The following is a 21,352-nucleotide window of genomic DNA, read 5'->3' as shown; positions in this document are numbered from 1 at the left end:
ATTATGAACTGGATTCTGGTAACAGACCCCAACACTATCTCCTATTCACAAAATCCATCTCTTTTTTCATTGGCTTTTACTCATTGGAACTCTAGTGCAGTGGTTCTCACCCGCTGGGTAGTGACCTCTCTCCTACTGGACCTCCAGCCAGCTGCAGATCCCCATACCTCCCAGAGTACTTTCCAGAGTGAATCCCAGCTCCACAGTTCCTCTGAAATCTCCATAGTGGGCCACAGTGTCCCTCCCCACAGTGCTCTTCAATCTCACACTGCCACCCATCCCCCTTAAGTGTCCCCCAGCCTACTGCACCACACAGTGACCCTAACCTCCAACAGTATCATCCACCTCCTACAACACCCTCCAGTCTCCCACAGTGCCCCTATAAAGTCTCCAGGATCCTGAAGAGAGACTTGATCCCCAACAGTTTCCAACAAGACCTCCTCAAACTGCATTCCCTACAAAGTCAGCAAGTCTGCTGAAGAATCCCCTAACTCCTTTCAGAACTTCTATTCCCACAGTGACACCCAGCCCCATCCAGAGTCTTCATACATATTTTGCTTTCCCATTCTTTTATTGTATGATTATATAACTTGTTTCCTTTATTGCTGGAGCATGGAAGGTTTAGAAAGAAAATATAAGGCCTTGGTCTCACTAGGATTGAGAATCACTGCTCTAGTGCCATTATGTTATTGCTCAACACATTAAATAGAAGTCACTGTCTTTCATTCCAAGCTCAGGTCATAAAATCATTAAATAATTATATAGATTTCAATCCCTAAATAATGTTCACGGACAGTTAGACAGCACATCTTAGTAAATTCTCTTAGTGACTTACTCTAGGGAGACGTTCTCGTGGACATTGCCTGTGCCAGAGGCAGTCAAGCATCCAGATTAATATCACACATAATTTCAGTATGTATTAATTGGGAAAAGACAGCTGAGATCTGTTTAATATGTATCTACACTTTGTATAATTTTTGTCACAATGAAATAGGTAAAACAGCAATGCCGATTATGAAGCTACTGTATATGGTGTGCCATATACCACCCTCAGTCATAATGCGGGCCTTTTTTTCCACTGTCTAGTTATAGCAAAAAGGAAGATTTACAGCCGCACTAGATAATTACAGTAGTAATCTAAATTCTGACTGGAGGTTGTGGACATCACAGACGGCCGTTTATTAGAATGAGGAACACGCTGACTACAAGGGCATCTTCACATTTGTGCGGTTTCTGACTTTACAATGCATTTGTTTTAGCACAGGAATCATTTTAAACCATTGAAACCTAATGCAGTCAGTTGCTGCATTGCAATGTGATAAAAGTATTCGTTCTGATATACATAAATGACCCATAAAAACATATATGAACCCCTACAATGCACTCTGCAGACTTATCTCACTAGTAGTGCTGCAACCCTGTTTTATATTGGGGCTACTATACAGTGAAGGAAATAAATATTTGATCCCCTTCACAAAACATGACTTAGTACTTGGTGGCAAATCCCTTGTTGGCAATCACAGAGATCAGACGTTATTGTAGTTGGCCAATAGGTTTGCACACATCTCAGGAGGGATTTTGGCCCACTCCACTTGGCAGATCCTCTCCAAGTCATTAAGGTTTGGTGGCTGACGTTTGGCAACTCGAACTTTCAGCTCCCTCCACAGATTTTCAATTGGATTAAGGTCTGGAGACAGGCTAGGCCACTCTAGGACTTTAATGTGCTTCTTCTTCAGCCACTCCTTTGTTGCCTTGGCCATCTCTTTTGGTTCATTGTCATGCTGGAACACCCACCTACGACCCATTTTCAATGCCCTGGCTGAGGGAAGAAGGTTGTCACTCAAGATTTGATGATACATTGCCCCGTCCATCATCCCTTTGATGCGGTGCAGTTGTCCTGTCCCCTTAGCAGAAAAACACCCCCAAAGCAGAATGTTTACACCACCATGTTTGACAGTTGGGATGGTTTTCTTGGGGTCATAGGCAGCATTCCTTCTCCTCCAAACACAGAGATTTGAGTTGATACCAAAGAGCTCGATTTTGGTCTCATCTGACCACAACACTTTCAACCAGTCCTCCTCTGCATCATTCAGATGTTCAGGCGCAAACTTCAGATGGGCCTGGACATGTGCTTTCTTGAGCAGAGGGACCTTGCGGGCACTGTAGGATTTCAATACTTGTCGGTGTAGTGTGTTACCAATTGTTTTCTTGGTGACTGTGGTCCCAGCTGCCTTAAGATCATTGACAAGATCCTCACGTGTAGTTCTGGGATGATTCCTCACTGTTCTCGTGATTATTGACACTCCACGAGGTGAGATCTTGCATGGTGCACCAGACCTAGGGAGACTGACAGTTGTTTGTGTTTCTTCCATTTGCGAATAATTGCACCAACTGTTGTCACCTTCTCACCAAGCTGCTTGGCGATAGTTTTGTAGCCCAGTTCAGCCTTGTGTAGGTCTACAATCTTGTCCCTGACATCCTTGGACAGCTCTTTGGTCTTTGCCATGGTGGAGAGTTTGGAATCTGATTGTTTGATTGCTCCTGTGGACAGGTGTCTTTTATACAGGTAACAAAAGGAGATCAGCAACACTCCCTTTAAGAGACTGCTTCTAATCTCAGCTTGTTACCTGTATGAAAGACACCTGGTAGCCAGAAATCCTGCTGAATAATAGGGGATCAAATACTTATTTCCCTCATGAACATGCAAATCAGTGCATAATGTGTTAGACATGCATTTCTTTTAAATTTTTTGTTGCTATGCTGTCTCTCAGTGTTACAATACACCTACCATTCGATTGTTAGACTGATCATTTCTTTGTGAGTGGGCAAACATTCAAAATCAGCAGGGGATCAAATACTTATTTCCTTCACTGTAACTCCATCAAATTAAATATTAAGGGAGAGACCTTATATTTAAACCAGAGTTGAGCTACTGGCAAGCACTTTTGATCTTTTTTTAGATTTTTGATATGATGGGAATGCCTTTCATCTTACGATTGTCTGGGTTTCCCCCACCCTATGAATATTGGCAGGGTGCACACATGTGATACTAGTGATTTTCATATAAAGAAAGCTCCTGGACTTCACTGACATTATGTATGTAAACATTATACAAAATGTAAGCATTATTGCACATTTGTGTGTATAAATGTGTCTCCATCATTGTTGCACATGTGTAGATGTTGTGTAAAAATAATACTTTTTACACATGGAAATGTAGTCGATGGGGTTTAGGCAAACAATTAAAGATGTCACCAAATGTCTGTATTGTATTTATATTATGTTTTATGACATTTTGAAACTGCTACGAATAAACATAAAATAGTTTTACCAGCAAGGAGTCTATTAATTAAGCATGTCATATCTTAAAGCGGTATTAAAGCCAAAACTAAAAATGTCATATATTGCAGCTTACCAATCATCAGATGTGGTGGCTGTGTTAGTTTTCTTTTTTCCTTCATTTCACCTGGTGATCCTGTCAGTAACACATTTCCTGTCTTAGGGTGTCTGCTGCTGTCCAAAGGTGTTGGCTTTACTACTTCATCCAGGATGCATTGTCAACCTGGGGAGAGGGTAGTGTTAGAGTAACAGATTTAGATTGGTTTGACGAACAAATTGAAGCTGAACTCCAGCTAACATTTTTTTAAGCAGTTACAGCAAACATTTGTTTTTAATTTTTGGGATAAATGTTTTACATATATACATAAAAGCTGACCATTGTAAGCACCCCTGTCGGTGGTAAATAGTTTGTCTCAAACCTCTAACTGCGACTTGGTGCATAGGAAAATAACAAACATACTGGCTGGATCACCAGGTGAAAATAAAGGGGAAAAAAACCCAAAACAAAACAAAAAAGAGAACATTAATGCAACCGCTACATCTAAGATTTGGTGAGCTGCAATTTAATAATTTGTTCTGAGGTTTTGGGTTTACTATCACTTTAAAAGACTAATATAGTATTCCCAATATTTCCAGGTTTTATCTATAACCTACCCCCCCCCCCAAAAGAAAAGGTATAGTATACATATATGTTTATATCTGTTTAGATACTGAATATACTCAGACCACTTGAGTGAAATCGGAGTGGTTGCTTTAATCTACTGCACTCTGCATATATTGTTAGTCTGGTGTTTCAACAGAGGGTACAAGATTTTCCTAGAGGCATAACAAAAATCTCTGTAGGACAAGTAACATTCAGCCATCTCCTCTTTGCAGGCTGTAGAAGGATAGACTATGGGGCTCCGTGGATTAAGCAAACATCCTTTCTCAAACAGCACATTCGGGTTCTAATTCTCACTAGTGTAATCACATAGCAATGTTGCCAATAAAGGGCAGAAGCTCGTATGACAGGGCACATCATTCACATGTACCGAGGGCAGTGTAAATGCTAAACATGGTGTTCTACCTATTACAGACAAGAGGTACAGTCTACCATCCAAAACACTGAATAGAACATATGCTGACAAGGTGAATATGGGCTCTCCAGAGGGGTTTTCTCTCTTTGGAACTAAAATATGTATGATTATATTCTTCTATGTACAGCCACCAACTGGTAAGCATCATTTATAAAGCCAAGATTTTAATGCTCAAATCTCTATTTTGCTTAAGGGTACAATAACTTGAGAAAAGAAGAAAAGCCTGGTTAAAGGAAAACTTGCTTCCCACTGTGTACAGATTCTACTACTTATAAGAATAACAAAAAAACAGATCTGGAGAGTGATGGTAAATTGGATGTGCTGGGCTTTATCTAAAAAGTCAAAGGGGGTTAAGTCACAGCTGGTGGATCAAGGCTCAATAGGGCCGAATTTGTTTCATGACTGGATGTGGAATGTTGGCAAGCATAACATATGCAGCTGGAACAGAACATTTGCAGCTTGCAATATTGTTTGCAATGTTTACTCTTTATCACAAAATTGTACTTTTAACCCCAATCACCCACAGACATCTCCAATCCAAAATTAGTTTCCTGTAACATTCGAATCATTTAAAAAGATCCTCTTTTCCCATATGTCACAAACCATAGAAGTTTTGTCTTCCTACAAATCTTTGTACCCAATAGCCTACCTCACAATGTATAATTTTAGGCAATGTCAGGTGTTAACATAAATTATGCATTCATGTGTTGCAGTACTTATGATAGGGTAGAGTAAAAGGAAACTGCTTCACAAGGCTTACAGATAAAAGACTTTCCTAGTGCCTCCATGGCAGCATACCTATGGTTGGTTGCTCCACCAATAGGTATGCTACCATAGATAGGAACCAGGAAAGGAAAATTACGGTAAGGTAAGTATTCAATTTTCCAGTTTCCTGGTGCCTCCATGGCAGCATACCTATGGGCGGAGCAACCAACCATAGGTATGTTGCCATGGACCGGCACCAGGAAAGGAAAATTAAAGAAAGGTAAGCATTCAATTTTAGTCATAATTGGGAGGTTTCCTGACCACAATGCCCAGTGGTCAAAGTACCATCCATTATGTCACTTGCATGGGACTTTGAAATACATCTATGGCTGGAAGCCAACATAACTTAAGCAACAGAGTGCTACTATTAAGCCATTCGATTTGGGGGAGCCAAACTTAGGTCCGGTAAGGAGGGGTTTTTTCCTTGTTTTTTTCCCTTGATTTTTAGACTTTAATTGGGACATGCATTGGTGATATTGAAATACCTTCAGTTTGTGGCCTTTGGGGAGGAAGAGTCAGGGCAGACTTTTAGAAACACTTACGTATTGCCCTGCTTCAATTTATCCATGGTGGTCCCCCAGAGGGTAACAACACAATCTTTCTACAAGCCTCCCTGTTGGATAGGATTTAGGTTCAATATATAGATATTCCATCTAGCCTAACTTAACTAGACTGGCCTGCATGGTGTCCTCTTTTGAGCTTGCCTTCCCAAGAGGGGGGGTTGGAGAATTTTCAGAAATGCTCTTTTGCTCCATTTGTAGCTCCTGATGAAGTGGATTTCTTCCAGGAAATGCGTTGAACTTGCGGACTAAAACATCTTATCTTGCTATGAGAGTTAAAAATGCTCTATCAAAAGGCATATATGTTCTAACACTGAGATAACTGTGTTTTTATGTTAATAATGTTTATATAATGTATAGATTTGTATCCATTTTTAAGATTGGTGAATAATAAACTTTGCTATCAGTATTAATTATTGGTTTATATTGCACTTCAAAAATCCCGCCAGATCAAATTTAATTTTCTGGCTGATCTAAATGTAGTTTAGACGATCCATGGAACTTGAAGGAGGACTTGGCTCATGCCTACCATTATACAGATGACACAGCATAGCTCCCAACTTGAAGGGGCTGCCCCTCTTTTATAACAAGTAATCTGTCTCTCTTCCTCATTTGTCCCTCATTTTGGTCTGATGTACTGTTTATAGCTGTATACAAAAGGCACTATTTATCAAAAACGTGTTTTATGGTGCTAAAAACCTCATCCAATTTCTACATTTGTACATGTTAAAAATCAACACAAAGCAATATTAGTGGCAAAAAAGAGCTTATGGGTTTAACCGGTCACTTTTTGTTTGTTATTTTTATTTCTCCATATAACGGTGGGGGGGGGGGGTTGTCCATTGCCAACATACTTTTTGCTAATAGGTGTTTCTCTTTCCCAACTCAGAAAGTTGGGAGGTATGGAAGCAGGAGTAAAAAAACCAGTTTAAATATTGATGAAAAATGGCTGAGAGAGACAGCATTGCTACTGTAGAGTTTTGATAAATGCTCTAAAAACACATAATAGTCATTAAAGAAAATCGTTAACACTTCTTTACTCTAAGTAGGACAACAGAAGAGAGAGTTTCTGAGGTGTAGAAATAAAATGTAATATACATCATACTACACTTTTCTTTTACAGATAAAAAAAAAAAAAACGTCAAAACCTTTCAGCTGTTTACAAAAGAAACATCAAGACTAGGAATTTGTATAGACATGCACATTTTATTCCATAACAATGCTAAAATTTCATTTGCAGCCCTGCCAAAAGAAATTCTCAACAGACAGAAGGGCATACATAACCTGATCTTTTCATTGTGCTAAGAGCAGGTGAGGCTACTCTGAAAAGTCATATTTTACCCTTTGCTTTTCCCAAGCAGCCATGCAATATTCATTGTAGAGGACACAGAGAACAAGCACATTTAGGAAGTGGTGCTGTAATATATTAGCTACTATGCTGTCACTGAAAACATATAAACATATGTAGTACTGGGAAACCTACCCAGTTTCTTCCCATTTTGCAGCGCTTTGACACAATATTGGATCAGATCTTTCTGTCAGCTCTCACTGGTTATGAATGCAGCTCAAAGGTTAAACAGCACTGGTTTTGTTGTCATGACTTGACTGGGGTTAACATAAACTGATAAAAAAATTCTGAGCAATTAAAAATGAGCATATGGTGAAGATACATTAGCAATGGTCACTGAAAAACGATCAGTTAAGTTTATCAGAAGACATAGAAATATAGGCAGATGAAATGAAACACAAATCTCTCTCTGTAAAAACAGGGCCAGGCAGGAGGCTCTTGAGAAAGGGGCTCTAACACTACCGAAACGCTGGGTTCCTACTCTTTCTTCACCATCTCATTATTCTATTCTGCATACCGAATTCCTGTATGTATTTCTAAGCATCTGCTGCTATATGAACAAATGGTGCTCACTTTACCCATGTACATGCATATATTCTTTTTGGTTATAGATTGGAATAAACATTGCAGCAAATACCTTTGCTGTATTATAGGTAAAAATATCCAAGAATGTGATATGACATACTTAAATATTTGTACCCATTGTATAAGTGTGCTTATAGGAGGAATACAACCCTTTGCAAAATCATTTTTGCCATATGGTATGCTTACTGTTGATATTTAAAAACAGAGCTTTCCCTCACCCTTTACTAGTCAATGAGGCCGACCATCACTTTACTGGACCAATAAGGAAGCTCAAGTAACTGGAGGTACAAAACCATGCTTGATTTTTTTATAGGGTAAAATTAGTCATGTATGCCCAACAATATGCACAACACAATTGTAGAAAATGTCCACAATCTCTCTGGTCACAATATAATTTGAAAAAATACTATACAAATTATAAAAAATACTATAAACTCAAGGTACTGACCCCACCTAGTTTGCACATTATAAGTACTGCAAGCTACAATTTTACCTACCATCAGCTGGCATAACAGAGTAATGACAATCAAGCTGAAGCTTAGACATTCCAAAGGTAAGGCAGAATCTCTTCCAACGCTTCACCAAAAATAGGAAACAAAATCCTGGGAAATTGTTTTCAAGTGATTCTAAAAGTTGGAATTCCTTTAAAAAAAAAAAAAAACAACAAACATGTTATTCTTACCTAATCTGTGCAATGGTTTTCACAGAGCAGCCCTGATCCTCTTCTTTTGTTAGGGTCCCCCACTGGCGGTCCTCCTCTTCTCCTGCCGAGTGCCTCCATAGCAAGAGGCTAACAGTTTGGGGCACTTACTGCTGAGCCATGCTGCTGTGAATGGACATTGTCCATTTAGACACAAAGCACAGCTCTCCCCCCAGCTCCCACCTCATTGGCTTACTGGCTGTGATTGACAGCAGTAAGAACCAATGGCTCCTGCTGCTGAGTGAGCCAATGAGGAGAGAGAAACCCGGGAGAGTTGTGGTTCTCATGCACAATGCTAAAGTAAGATGGGGCTCATGTAAGTATAAGGGGGGGGGCTGCAGCCACAAGGTTTTTTTTTACCTTAATGCATGGAATACATTACAATAAACAACCTTCTGCCTTTAGAACAATGTTAAAGAAGGAAGTCAGTCAAGGCTAAAATCTACTTTTTACCCATGTACAATGTTTATAAACTAGATGGGTTGTGTGACAGATGGGGTCCTAAGTGGTGTTACTGTATATGTGTGAAAATTGGACTTTTTTTATGGAATGAAACAAAAAGTATAGATATAACATTTGTAACATTAGAAAACCAAGTCATTCCAAGCAATATATCAGACTGTAATACATTCTCATCTGGAGAGAATGTCCCTATAGATTCACTATCTATAAGATCTAAAGTTCCATCTATATTCCATTCTATATTCCATTACTGAGTGCAGATATAAAAAGAAAAACGAAGAAAGAAAAAAAGAGCAGTCATTGCTATATTGATTCTCACACATATGCTATTTACACCAGTTTCGGTCAGCCCTTTGTTGTATTACACTTGTATTTTCTTTTTTTCCGGGGATCTTGAAAAACCATCAAGTGTCTATGAGATTCAGCTTTTCCTAATCTCTAGTGCCTGCTCTCTGACTTTCACTCTATTCCATTACTACTAAAGATGGGTGCATTAGTGAAGACAAACAGTAATGAAGAACTGAGTTTCTTTTTCACTCATGCACTAAACTCAATACAGCAACAAAAAAAAGGATGAGTCGGTGAGCAAGTGTTGTATTTGTATATGTTCAATTTGTTTGATTGTGTTGCATAAAGAGCTATAGAAGATTGCAGGGTCAACTGCCTACTTGGTGGAATCTCACTGTATCCTACTTGCTGACCTGGTTTATTCATCGCTCTGTTTGTGGGCACATGGCCATCACACTCATATGAGCTTGTTGGTCTACCTGTTTTAAGACTATGTACATTAATATAGAGCCCCCAATCACGTGATGGTCATGTGTCTACAAACTTTTAGCCCCAAAAGTGTACACAGTCACATTGTTTGTGTCCTTAATGCCCACTAAGTGCTCCGTGATGCCAGGGATATGAAGAATACATTGAGCAGTGCTGCCCAGTACACAAAAATACTTCCCAAATTGTTTCACATCGCACTGTGCCACATTAACATGAACATATCCTACAGCAAACAGGTCTGGCTCTAAACTAATTATACTAATAGAAGGATTGACCCAAGAATCAATCTACTGATGTGTGCAGCCTTTTAATGAAACCCTTGTATCTCTCATCAGCATTAAAGGGTTTCTGAAGTCAAAGCGTGTTTTGTTTAGGATGGAGACCCAAAGGATAACAAAGCTAGAAAGGATTTCTGGAAACCTAGAACCCCAATCTGCTTAAAGGAAAGGAAATCTGGAAGCCTAGAACCCCAATCTGCCTAAAGAGGTCTATGTATGTTGTGAGGATGTGACAACATTCGCACATTTAGGAAAAAGGTCACCGTATTTCTCTAATATATGTTGTTTTTATATCAACACCATCTAGTATCCATCTAGTATCCATAACGCAATATTTTTTTTAAAAAAACCACATACTGAATACAAACAACAAGGGGGAAGGTGCATTGAGACCTGGCGATAGGTCTAAAATAAAGGTGAGCGCATATATTGGCTGGTGGCAGGACACAAGGGGGTTTATTTACTAAAGCTGGAGAGTCCAAAATCAGACTCCGTTCTGCATAGAAACCAATCAGCTTCCAGGTTTCATTGCCAAAGCTTCATTGAACAAGCTGAGGTTAGAAGCTGATTGGTTTCTATGCAGAAGGGAGTCTGATTTTGGACTCTCCAGCTTTAGTAAATAAACCCCAAGATGTTAGTGTAGACTGTTTTGATTGCCCAGTACGTTTTGACCATTACTTTGAGATTTAGCCTTTATGGCAGGTTTTATTTATTTCTTGCATTTGATTGCTATTGTATATGAGAGAGGGGTCTTCACTATTATTTCACAAGTGCATTTTGTACCTTATTATGAATGTGAGTTGATCTATGTGTCTATTATGAGTGGATAATCTATGCATGTGGGTGTAACATTGTTATCTACATGTTTTTGTTATGTACATGGTTTTACAGTATTTTGATACAGATTTATGTATTCACTATTTATTCTGGTACACATAGATAGGAACCACACAGGAAGAATTTTAATTGTTCATGGATTTTATTAGTAATAGCACAGACGGTCATACCACCATTGTAGTATACTTTTTTTATACATTTTTTCTATATAGGGACTACATATATTTGAACAAATACAGCGACTTTCATTCTAAGTGTACAGTTGTTGTCATATCCATACAACAAATGTTTTAAACATAGACCGCAAAGTGTTAATAAACCCATAAATGTAAAAAAAAAAACACATATTGTCGTAGACCTCAGAACTTACCATCATTTTCTTTTTGAGATCTGTATTGCTTTTCATACGTCTCCATATTCACCTCTCTCTGGGTCCAGTTTTCAGGTGGTTTCAGCAATGCAGATTTTGGCCAGATATTAAGCAAGTTTTGCATGGGGGTAAGTGTAATATACTGTACGCTAAGAACCATGGTCATTTGAAAAAATGCTTTAATATACAAGTCTGTGTCCTTGCTAGAGATTTAACCTCACTGCCTGTACTAATGACAACAGAACAGGAAATGAGGAGAAAACTCCCCAATTGAGTACACAGATAACAAGAAAAATGTGACAGAGGTTCTAACTCAGAGTGTGAAACATTTGCAATTTTTCTAAATTTTTCTAAAAAAAATGGCTTCAGTAACCCTAACTCACAGGTGTCATCACAAATGCCACAAATGATGGTCCTGTCACCTCTATTGTGAACACCAGTATAAAGACTAACTAAAGACAAAGAGGGAAGAGGGAATAACATGCCAGTCAGGTTTTATTGCCACCTCTCTCTTCATTAGGGAGATTCACCCTCTGAATCTGTTCTGTTTACTGTTATTATTGAGAGTAAAGAATATCACAAATATTGGGTTGTCACCAGGACAGAATTTCAATAGGGCCACCTGACAGCTGTTGCAATTTCCCTCCATCCAAAACTGAAAAAAGTTTTGTTTTTAGTTATACTGTGTGGTCCTTTTTGAAGCATAGGAGTTTACATATATACATTACATGATTTTTCCCTTTTTTGCATTTTTGGCAGTAGGATTGGTGGCTCTTTTGTTCTTTCCCCATTAGCATCTTGGATCCACATGACTCATTGAGAGTTTCTTGTTAGGTATTTTGGTCCACTTTGGTGCTCTGTGGTCTGGAGTGTTTGTTCTTTTAATGGTTCCGGTCATGTTCATTCATTATGTGGATTGTACGCATATACAAAAATAATTTTGAGAGAGTTATTGTATCCGCAGTTTTGTTATGATGTATAATCTTGTTCTTTTGATGATTTATCATGTTGTTTAGATGATATCTGGCCATGCCCCCTGAAGAAGATCTGGACTCTTTTGATCGAACCGCGCTGGAGCTTCCACCTGGATATTGTATGAGAAATAGTTTTGAACCTATGATCAACAAAATTTTATAAGGAATGATGTATATTGTATGGTGAATATATCATGTTGGAACCACATATTTTAGGGTATCCCATGTTTGACCATGTGTAACACCCTCCAGGTTATTTACATTATTTTAAAGTTTTTTTAGATAGAGGTTGAGTAGCAGCCTGGAGATGAGTCTCCTTGAAAGTGAGGTAGTAAGGTTACCTCAGGACAGACTAGGAAACTATCAGGTCAGGGCTTCTGGAGCCCTTCCACCTCTCCAGAAAGCTTATAACTTTCTGAAAGAGGGGTGGAGGAGGCCCAGATCTGCATGCTTGAGGGCCAATCCCCTGGCAGAAGGCTGGGCATGGCAGACTCTAGGGGAGGTGTGCAGTGTCTGGTGGAAAATGGATTAAGGACTACAGTGTAGAGCCTGGGAGGGGGCCCCAGGGTTGTGATAGCCTGTCTAGCAGGGAAGGAGCCAGCCCAGTGTAAGGCCTGAAGGCAGCCACCAACCCACCAAGCCAATAGGATAGCACAGTACTCTTACACGCCCGGGCCGGATAAGGGGAGAGAGCAGTCAGGTGCAAAACCCAACTAGCTTCTCATATGGTACTGTTCTAAATTAACAGCTCTTGGGCCCCCTTGCCCAGGGTATATCCTCAGTGCAGCTGGGTGAAGAAGAGGAATCATCAGAAAGATACACCAGATACACCAGAAAGAGCCTTTGGTGCTCTTCAAGAAAAAGAGACTGTTGCTATCCACATTTTTGTACATAGTTTCTAAAGAGTTTTTCCTCAAGTTTGGCAGTTCCTCGGGCATCCATATACTCCTAGACCCCATCCAAGTTCTTAACCCCTTAATAAAATACCAAAACTAATCCCAAGGACTGTTCTTTGACTCCAGTGTGCAAAGTGTGCAAAATGTGTTGCCTGGCTGTGCAGAGCATAGGGGGGCCCAAATTAAATCCAACGGCCCTTGCAAGGAAAGTGCTACACATGTATAAATAAAATTATATTATTTTAAAGCTGTTTAATGTTTGGTTGTTGCCTTAAAGTCCCAAGAGGTATTGGTAGTGTGATTTTAATTATACTTTAATTTCACCTTCTCCATTGACTCCAATGTATTTTCCGAAAATTGCTAAATTTACTCCAAATTTTGTTTGGCCAAAATGTAGCAGAATGATACCTCTCAATTTTTCTCATCTCATCTATCAGTAAGTCTAGGTATTCATTAGTTCTGGGCATGGTTATCCGAACCTGCCATCCTGTAACAAGGATTTAGCAACTGATTGGAAAATGTTATCAGAATTTGCTAATGTTGAGGCACCATACTGCCCATGCTAACCACACTGCTCTAGGCACAAGTCTGTATGTGTCACAAAACTCCTGTGGTCACCCAAATTGCACAGTGGTCCCAGTTTTTACCATTATGTATATATAGTGTTGATGGTATCAGAATGTGCCAAGACTCACTGAGATGACAGTCCAGAGTGGGGCTTTAAAGCTTGAACTGATTGGCTGCTAAAAGTGGCATAGATGGTTCTTCCACTGTCAGTTATAAGCCCAAAAAATGATGTTACTGTCACCACACAACTCATCCCCCCCCCCCATTGTACACATCTCATGGAAACCAGACAAAACCAAGTGCTACCTTTTAATTCCCCTTTGCAGGCTACAGATTAAAATGCATTATGATGTGCGTTGTGTGCAATAAACAGCCTCCTGAAAATCTCAAACTAGAGTTCCAAGATGGACTCCACTGAGAGTTGCAAAACAAAATGATTAGAATAGCTTAATTGCCTCATTTAAATGGAATAATGTAAATTGTTTTCACACTAAATGGTCTCAAAAGCTTTTAATACTTTTCCACTTGGATGCTTAGTAAAAAAAAAAAAAAATCAAAACCTGAAACCTTAAAACACCACTAATCAATCTCCCTAAAGAACTGACCACATACCCCAAAATCTGTCCTTTACAGGATAAGTTCACCTTTTAACCAAAAATAATAAATGCACATTTTTTTGCAAGTAAAAAATGTGTATTTATTTTATTTGGTTGCAGGAGCCTATAAAGCATTTTCAGGTCCCTTGCAAACATGCCAGTATGTCTGCTTGCCCGTACGGGATATACTGACAGGAAGATTCAATGAACGGCGCTTCACAGCAGAGTTAAACCCCCTGCTGCTTTTGGTGGCCATTTGCAAACCATTCAAATAAATGGGGCCACTTTGCAAGTGCCCCTCAAATGCATACTTCTGCGGGGTCCAAGGAGTTAAAGCAGGTGGTGAGAAAGCAACACAACATTGCCTGCTTTAACCCCTTGTTTGCTGTACTGTACATGGTTGCAGGGCACTTGCAGAGTGACCTCATTCACTTGAATGGGTGATACTTGGCAGGTGCTACACCCAGCAACCTTGACAGGGCATATAACTCCTGCTGAGGCTGTGACATGTGAACACTCCTGGCCACTTCAGCTAAAGGGGGTGCAGTTGGAGCAGGGGTGGTAAAAACATGTATGGGCTTTTACCACCCCCCTAACTGCAAATGCAGATGAACACTTACTGTTCTGAGCCCCCATAAGGCTGCTTTTCCACTAATGGACTGCGGTTTACCTGCACCCCGTGTGCAGCACAGTACATTTGTGACTTTACTGCGTTAGCTGCAGTTTGCCATAAACTTCTACTATATTCTGCAGGTATGATGCACTTTCAGAAAGTGTGCCAAACCCTCAAGATATAATAGAAGTCTATGGCTAGGCACAGGAAACATGCAGGAAAGCTGTCGGTACACTGCACTGCACCCGCAGTGTGGGTAAACCACAACGCAGTACTAGGGTTGTTGGTTCAAATCCCAGCTGCGGCACCTTCTGCCTGGAGTTTTCATGTTCTCCCTGTGCCTGCGTAGGTTTCCTCCGCGTACTCCGGTTTCCTCCCACACTCCAAAGACATGCTGGTAGGTTAACTGGATCCTGTCTAACTTGGCCCTAGTATGTGTATTATGTAAGTTAGGGACCTTAGATTGTACGCCCCTTGAGGGTTAGGGACTGATGTGAATGTACAATATATATATAAAGCACTGTGTAAATTGACAGTGCTATATAAGTACCTGTAATAAATAAACACATCAGTGTAAAAGGAGCACTATACTATTATGCCCATTATATTGCTTCACACTGACCTGAAGATCTCTTTTATCCTGCTGCTGGCACCACTCTGGAGACTGCTAGCCAGGATAAGAGGTGGAATGCCATTGGTATCACTCCACAGGGAACAGGATCCAGCACTACAGAGGAGACCTCGCTTTATGCAGCTCTTGCTCCCTACTACAGCTCTGACCATAGAAGTAGTCGCTCTGGATTGCGCTCTGTTTTATGCTCTGGGATGGAGGGTCAGCAAGCTCAGACCGCGATCTACCAGTCATCTGTCCGTGATCTACTGGTTGCTGCCCCCTGATATAGAAGATACTTGCCTTCTATGTACTTTTGTGGTGACTGGCATAGATCAGGTGAAGGAAATTGCAAGTCGCTGCACTTAGTGTGAAAGGACTCTTAGGGATGGCTCATACCACAACGTGTGAGTTCACACATTCCCACACAATGCGTTTTTGAAAGCCTATTCATTTAAGGGCTTCCAAATATGTGGGAACATGCAAAAAGTCCGGCAGGCACGGGTTTTAAAATTGTGCCTTTTGGTGGCCGCAATGCACACAAGTTTCCTAGATAGATTTGGGTGCCATAAACAATTAAAGACACCTGGGTAGGTCTAACAAGGGCAGTTCCCATGAAGTATGAAAAAAATGCGCATTTCCAACACTGCATGTGGTGAGAATCGTCCCTTAAGAATAACATTAACATGTAACATATGTCCACATTCACAGACTGGCCAAATGTTTACTTAAAACAAAAAAATTGTTAGTTGGTAATATATTAGAGATATAAACAGCTCTTTTATTAAAGGGTCATTCCACCCATAACGGACATTTAGAGCAGAGGTAAGGGCAAAATGACAAAGTTTGCAAACCTACTTGCCTTCTTGCAGTCTTCTGTGGCATGTACATGGAGATGCACATGCTCAGCTTAGTTTTTATCACCAGCATGATTCCTGGATGATGTGCTCCTACGCATGTGCAGGAGTTGCATCATGCTGTTAGCACTTCCGCCTGGCAGTACTAGGGTCGCTGGTTCGAATCCCAACCCCAGCACCACCTGCCTGGAGTTTGCATGTTCTCCCTGTGACTGCGTGGGTTTCCTCTGGGTACTCCGGTTTCCTCCCACACTTCAAAGACATGCTGGTAGGTGAATTGGCTCCTGTCTAGATTGGCCCTAGTATGTGTATGTATGAATGTGATTTAGGGACTTTAGATTGTACGCTCCTTGAGGGTTAGGGACTGATGTGAATTTACAATATATGTATGTAAAGCACTGCGTAAATTGACGGCGCTATATAAGTACCTGAAATAAATAAATAAATAATGCTGTGTCGGCTAATGAAGAAGGTCAGAGGCCTACATCAGGAAGAAGCTTAGGAGAAGTTGCTGGTGCCACTCGTGAACCTTGGACCATTGGAGAGTAGGTAAATATTGTGACTTTAGTTCTACTTTAAGTTTTTGGCAGATGCTAGAGCAGGGGTGCTCAGTCCATGGCCCGCGGGCCACATGTGGCCAGTGCAGCCCTCTGACATGGCCCACGACCTCAAACCAAGGAAGCGTATGCAACCTGTTGATCGTGAACTGGGCTTGTCAACCCGCCATCTCAAAGCATCAAAGTGCAATGAGAAGGTGCAGGCAGCAGATATGCAAGTGGCCACGGAGGGACCTGGAGCCACATAAGCTGATGCTTCCTGTCCCAAGCAGAGTGATACTAAGTGCACTTCACCTCTAATCCTTTCTAGCAGCCTGGAGATCGATGCCAGCAGCAGCTGCAAGACGATATGGAGCTCAGTGTATTAAACAACACATACCCTGGGCATAACAGCTATTGCAATGGTCATATTAGTGCCTATAAAAAGGTGAACAACTATTAGGTTGCTTTCACAGTGATCTGTGGGTGCAGTGCACCTGTGGATTTCCTGTGGGTTAGGTGCACTGAGCCATTGACTTCAATTATATCCTGACGGTTTGGTGCGTTTTCTGAAAGTGCACCACATTCGTAAGATTTATTAGACGTCTATGGCTCAGAGCAGCTGACCCGCAGAAAAGCCACAGTTGCACTGCACAGCACCCACAGATCAGTGTGAAAGCAGCCTTATAGGGGGCTCAAGGCAGTAAGGGCTCTTTCTCATTGGCCATTTGGGGGTGGTAAAACCCCACAGTTCATTGTGGCCCACAAGCGGTTGCCAAATCACTTAAGTGCCCCTCGCTCTTCATAAGGTTGAGTACCCATGTGCTAGAGAGTTAAAACCACCTAAAGTGTTCTTATAATTCTCAGAGACTCTGTTGAGACCTTTCTGCTTGAGTTCCCTGATCTGCAACACTTGAATGCAGGGGCGGACTGACAACTCATGGGGCCCCCGGGCAATAGGGATTATGGGGCCCCTGTGTCCTTGCCCAAACTAAAAAAAGCCTATGAAAAAGGTACCAGGGGCATCTCATGAGGCCCCCTACTGACCCCGGGCCCTCGGGCAATGCCCGAGTTTCCAAATGGTCAGTCCGCCCCTGCTTGAATGATACAGTATTTAATGTATTCTATATTACAGAAAGTACAGTGAAGGGGGAACCCAAAAAAGTGAGCAAACCCCCACCCCCCAAAAAAAAACCAAAACTTCCAGGTGGAAAGCAAAGAATCAGTAATTATGGAAGGGAGATTGCAAAATTGTAGTATGAAAGATAAAGAAGAAGCCAGAGGCTGCTAAGCCCACCAGGCTCCACCTATAACTAAAATATATTTTTTAGAAAGTTTTTTGTTTATTAGGAAAACTTCAGCTCACTACAGAACTTTTTTCAACAGTAAAGTACACTTGCTAGCTAACTGAATCATGAACCTATTCTATTACTAAGGCTAATTCTAAGACCGGAGCCTTTCAAAAACATTCTTGTACAAAAGCCTACAAGCAGGCAATTTCAGCAGCATATGCTTTATAAAACTCCAACATGACATTATGCTAATTAGAATTCATACAACTTTACAAATTGCTTTCTGGTAATTACATACTCGAATGTGCCAAATCTTTATATATATAGCTCTTTTTTCTCCTCCTCCTGCGTCGCTTATTTGTTTGAGGTCGTCAACCTTATTTTCACATTAAATATTGAATGTTCCCATATATTTCATTTTTAGCTCTCTTTCTGCAGTTATTTCTGCTATCTTCCCTATTGTTCCTGTAAGTTCTCTTGATTTACAAGTTGGCAGTTTTCCCTGATGGCGCGCTGGGGGTTCTGAGTCCTGACATTCTTCTACAGCTGGGGAATCCAGGAATCATTCAAGATCACGGCTAAGTGCTGAAATAAGTGCTCATAGTCTACTATAATTTATAAACTTGCAGGGGAGAGGACATAAATATGTGAGCTGTTGTTGCTGACCTGTTTGAAAAGGTGCAGGCTACAGGGATGTCATCTATATCCTAATTGTTCTACTGGGCAAAACATGCAAGATCAGAGTTTACACTTTGCAGAGTGCATCAGATGAATGCTTGTTCCAGGTCAGTGACACAATAAAGTAGAACTTTGCCTTTCCAGTAAAAAAAAATATATGTGCTGCAAGCATTTGCACTTTTTCTCTTAGCCCCCTTGCAAAGTCCCAAAAATACCTGTTGAGTTTGACAGTGAGGTCCACCTAAAGGAGCATCCTCTAATGCTGTGGCAACAATGCTGCACTGCTCCTGAATTTATAGTGACTGTCACGTGGGCTGTGCATGCTTGCATTACAGTGGGATTTAAAAAAATTCACTGCTTAATTAGGTTTCTGTAGCTTGTCAATCAGCACCTGGCTACAACTAGTCCAGTGATTACTTTCTGCATTGACTGCACTGCCTCTTTTACTGAAACCCTCCCACTGTGAGCTGCAGTGTCTGGAAGGGGAAACGTGAGATACAAATGATAAAGAATTTAGCTTGGTCAGAAACATAAAAAAAACTTTGATTACTCTATGAGGTTTGTGCATCACATAGTAATTGGATTTGGCTTTTGTATTTGGAGACTATCCAACTCTACCTTCAGGTTATTAAAAAAAGAAAAAAAAAAAAAGAAATTTGTACTTTAAAGATGTGTTCCGAACAGATTTGAAATATAAAGTGACTGCCATGCAGGAGACTTTATTTGCACCTAAAGTGGAACTAAACTTTCCTATCCTTTACAGCCAAGGAAGCTTCCATCTTAACCTTCGCTTGATCTGCGCTTGCCATGATGTTGCGCATGTAATCAGTTATGACACCAGCCATTTGATGGCTTGGCAGTTCAGCTGAGAGCACAATTATCTAGCAGTTATCATTTATGGCATGCCTTGAATGTTACTGTTTTGGGAAACCATTAAATCATCAGGTTTAGTTCTGCCTTAAAGTAGAGAAGCTTTGGACCTTAAATCTTCAAATTAAATCTGCATTAAAAAAACACTCCACTCATCCGTATTTAGTGGTCCTCCATCTCCATGATCCCCTCTCCAGCCACCTTGAAGAACTAAGTACCTACACGCACGGGCAAAGATCTGACACTCCCACCACCCCTCCCAAAGCATGGTACTTGGAGTCCAAGTGGCCAATGACCAGGTCCAAACACAGTTATATGAATGCTGACACACATACACAGCTGTGAATACATTTGTTGTTAGCCTTACATCTCATTGAAGCAATGCTTCACTTCTCCTGAAAAGTGAATACATTAAAAGCAAATGTCTCATGTATAGCTGCATGCCTGTGGTATGTCAGAGTAAAGCAGAGAAAGTGTGAAAAGAGGTAAATGATTGCTTATTTTACAAAGATAGTCTTAGATACCCTTACAGATTTGTTGGTACCCCTAGAAAAGATTACAAAAAAAGTATGGGTTTAAAAAAAAACAAACAAAAAAAACCCAGACATTTATACACACCTATATAGATGCAGCATTGATTTGATGCTGCAGCTGTCCCCTGCCAGCTCTAGATCAAGGACCACACATGTCTGCTCTGAGCACAGAGCAGTGACTGTCAATCTCCTCTCTGTACTCTGCCCCGATTGTGATCACTGGAGCGCCAACTATGAAGGGACGGGAGTGTCTGGCTCAGGCTCTCAGCGGTGCATTGAGAGGATGAGCCACCTGGAGGTCAGGCATCTGGGTGGATCTGGACATTGTTGTTGGGATTCTTCCAGACCCTAGACTCTGTGATGGCTCTGGGCTGCAGTCCACTGTCAGATGAATCTAAGTGCAGAACTAAGTGTACACCTGTGACTCACAGGAGGACTATGGCCAAAATAGCTTTGGTCATACTTCTTCTTAAATAACTGCATCATAAATGATATTTTAAACTCAATATTTCTGTAGATGGTCTCACAAGTCTTTAAACTGAAATCAGTCAGTTAGCCTATTTAAATGGAAAAAAGTAGTAACCCTATTTGGTATCATTGTGTGCACCACACCAAACATGGAGCAGAGAAAGCATAGGAGAGAATTGTCTGAGGAGAGCAAAAAGAAAATTACACACCATCAAAAGTAAAGGCTAACAGACCATCTCCAAGCAGCTCAATGTTCCTGTGGCTACAATTACAAACATTAGGAAGTTTAAGGTCCATGGCAGTGTAGCCAACCTTCCTGGGCATGGCTGCAAGAGAAAAACTGACCCTAGAATGAAAAAGAAAGGATAATGCAAATGGTAGGCAAAGAGCAAAGGAAAACTTCCAAAGGGATACAAGCTGAACTCTGAGGGCAAGATACATCAGTGTCTGATTTCACCAAGACTATCAAGGAATTCTGCAATTAAATGTACTGCCAATTATCAGAAAGCTCTGTCTTGGTTGCAAGTCATGGGTATTCAAAATCACCCAAGAATCGCCAACAATGAAACATTGGGCTATCCAGGAGCCCTGATAAGAATCCCACTGAACATCTTTGGAAAAAAGCTGACATATCTGTAGAAGGTACCCTTCAAATCTGAGACAGCTGGAGCAGTTTGCTTAAGAAGGGGCCGGACTACTAGCTGGCAGGTTCAGAAATCTCCAAAGGTTATACAAGTATTAAATTAAGGGACCCGTCATTCTTTC

The 21,352-nt window shown here is 40.7% G+C and overlaps 1 protein-coding gene across 6 annotated transcripts in view; it reads right to left on the bottom strand.

The window, feature by feature from the left end:
- B3GALT1 (beta-1,3-galactosyltransferase 1) overlaps positions 1 to 21,352 on the bottom strand; it is a 440,470-nt gene that overhangs the window by 293,412 nt on the left and 125,706 nt on the right. For 5 of the 6 annotated variants that reach the window (XR_016307968.1, XR_016307971.1, XR_016307970.1 and 2 more), the window contains exon 3: positions 3,416 to 3,562. The exons of the other annotated variant lie outside the window; for it this stretch is intronic. The gene's annotated coding sequence lies outside the window, so the exon portion shown is untranslated. The remainder of the gene's footprint in view (positions 1 to 3,415; positions 3,563 to 21,352) is intronic. 6 annotated transcript variants of the gene reach the window in all.

Source organism: Staurois parvus, unplaced genomic scaffold (assembly GCF_062004578.1).
Source record: "Staurois parvus isolate SC_StPar_1 unplaced genomic scaffold, SC_StPar_1.0 ptg000031l, whole genome shotgun sequence".
Taxonomy (NCBI): domain Eukaryota; kingdom Metazoa; phylum Chordata; class Amphibia; order Anura; family Ranidae; genus Staurois; species Staurois parvus.
This window is presented reverse-complemented; position numbering and strand designations above follow the sequence as displayed.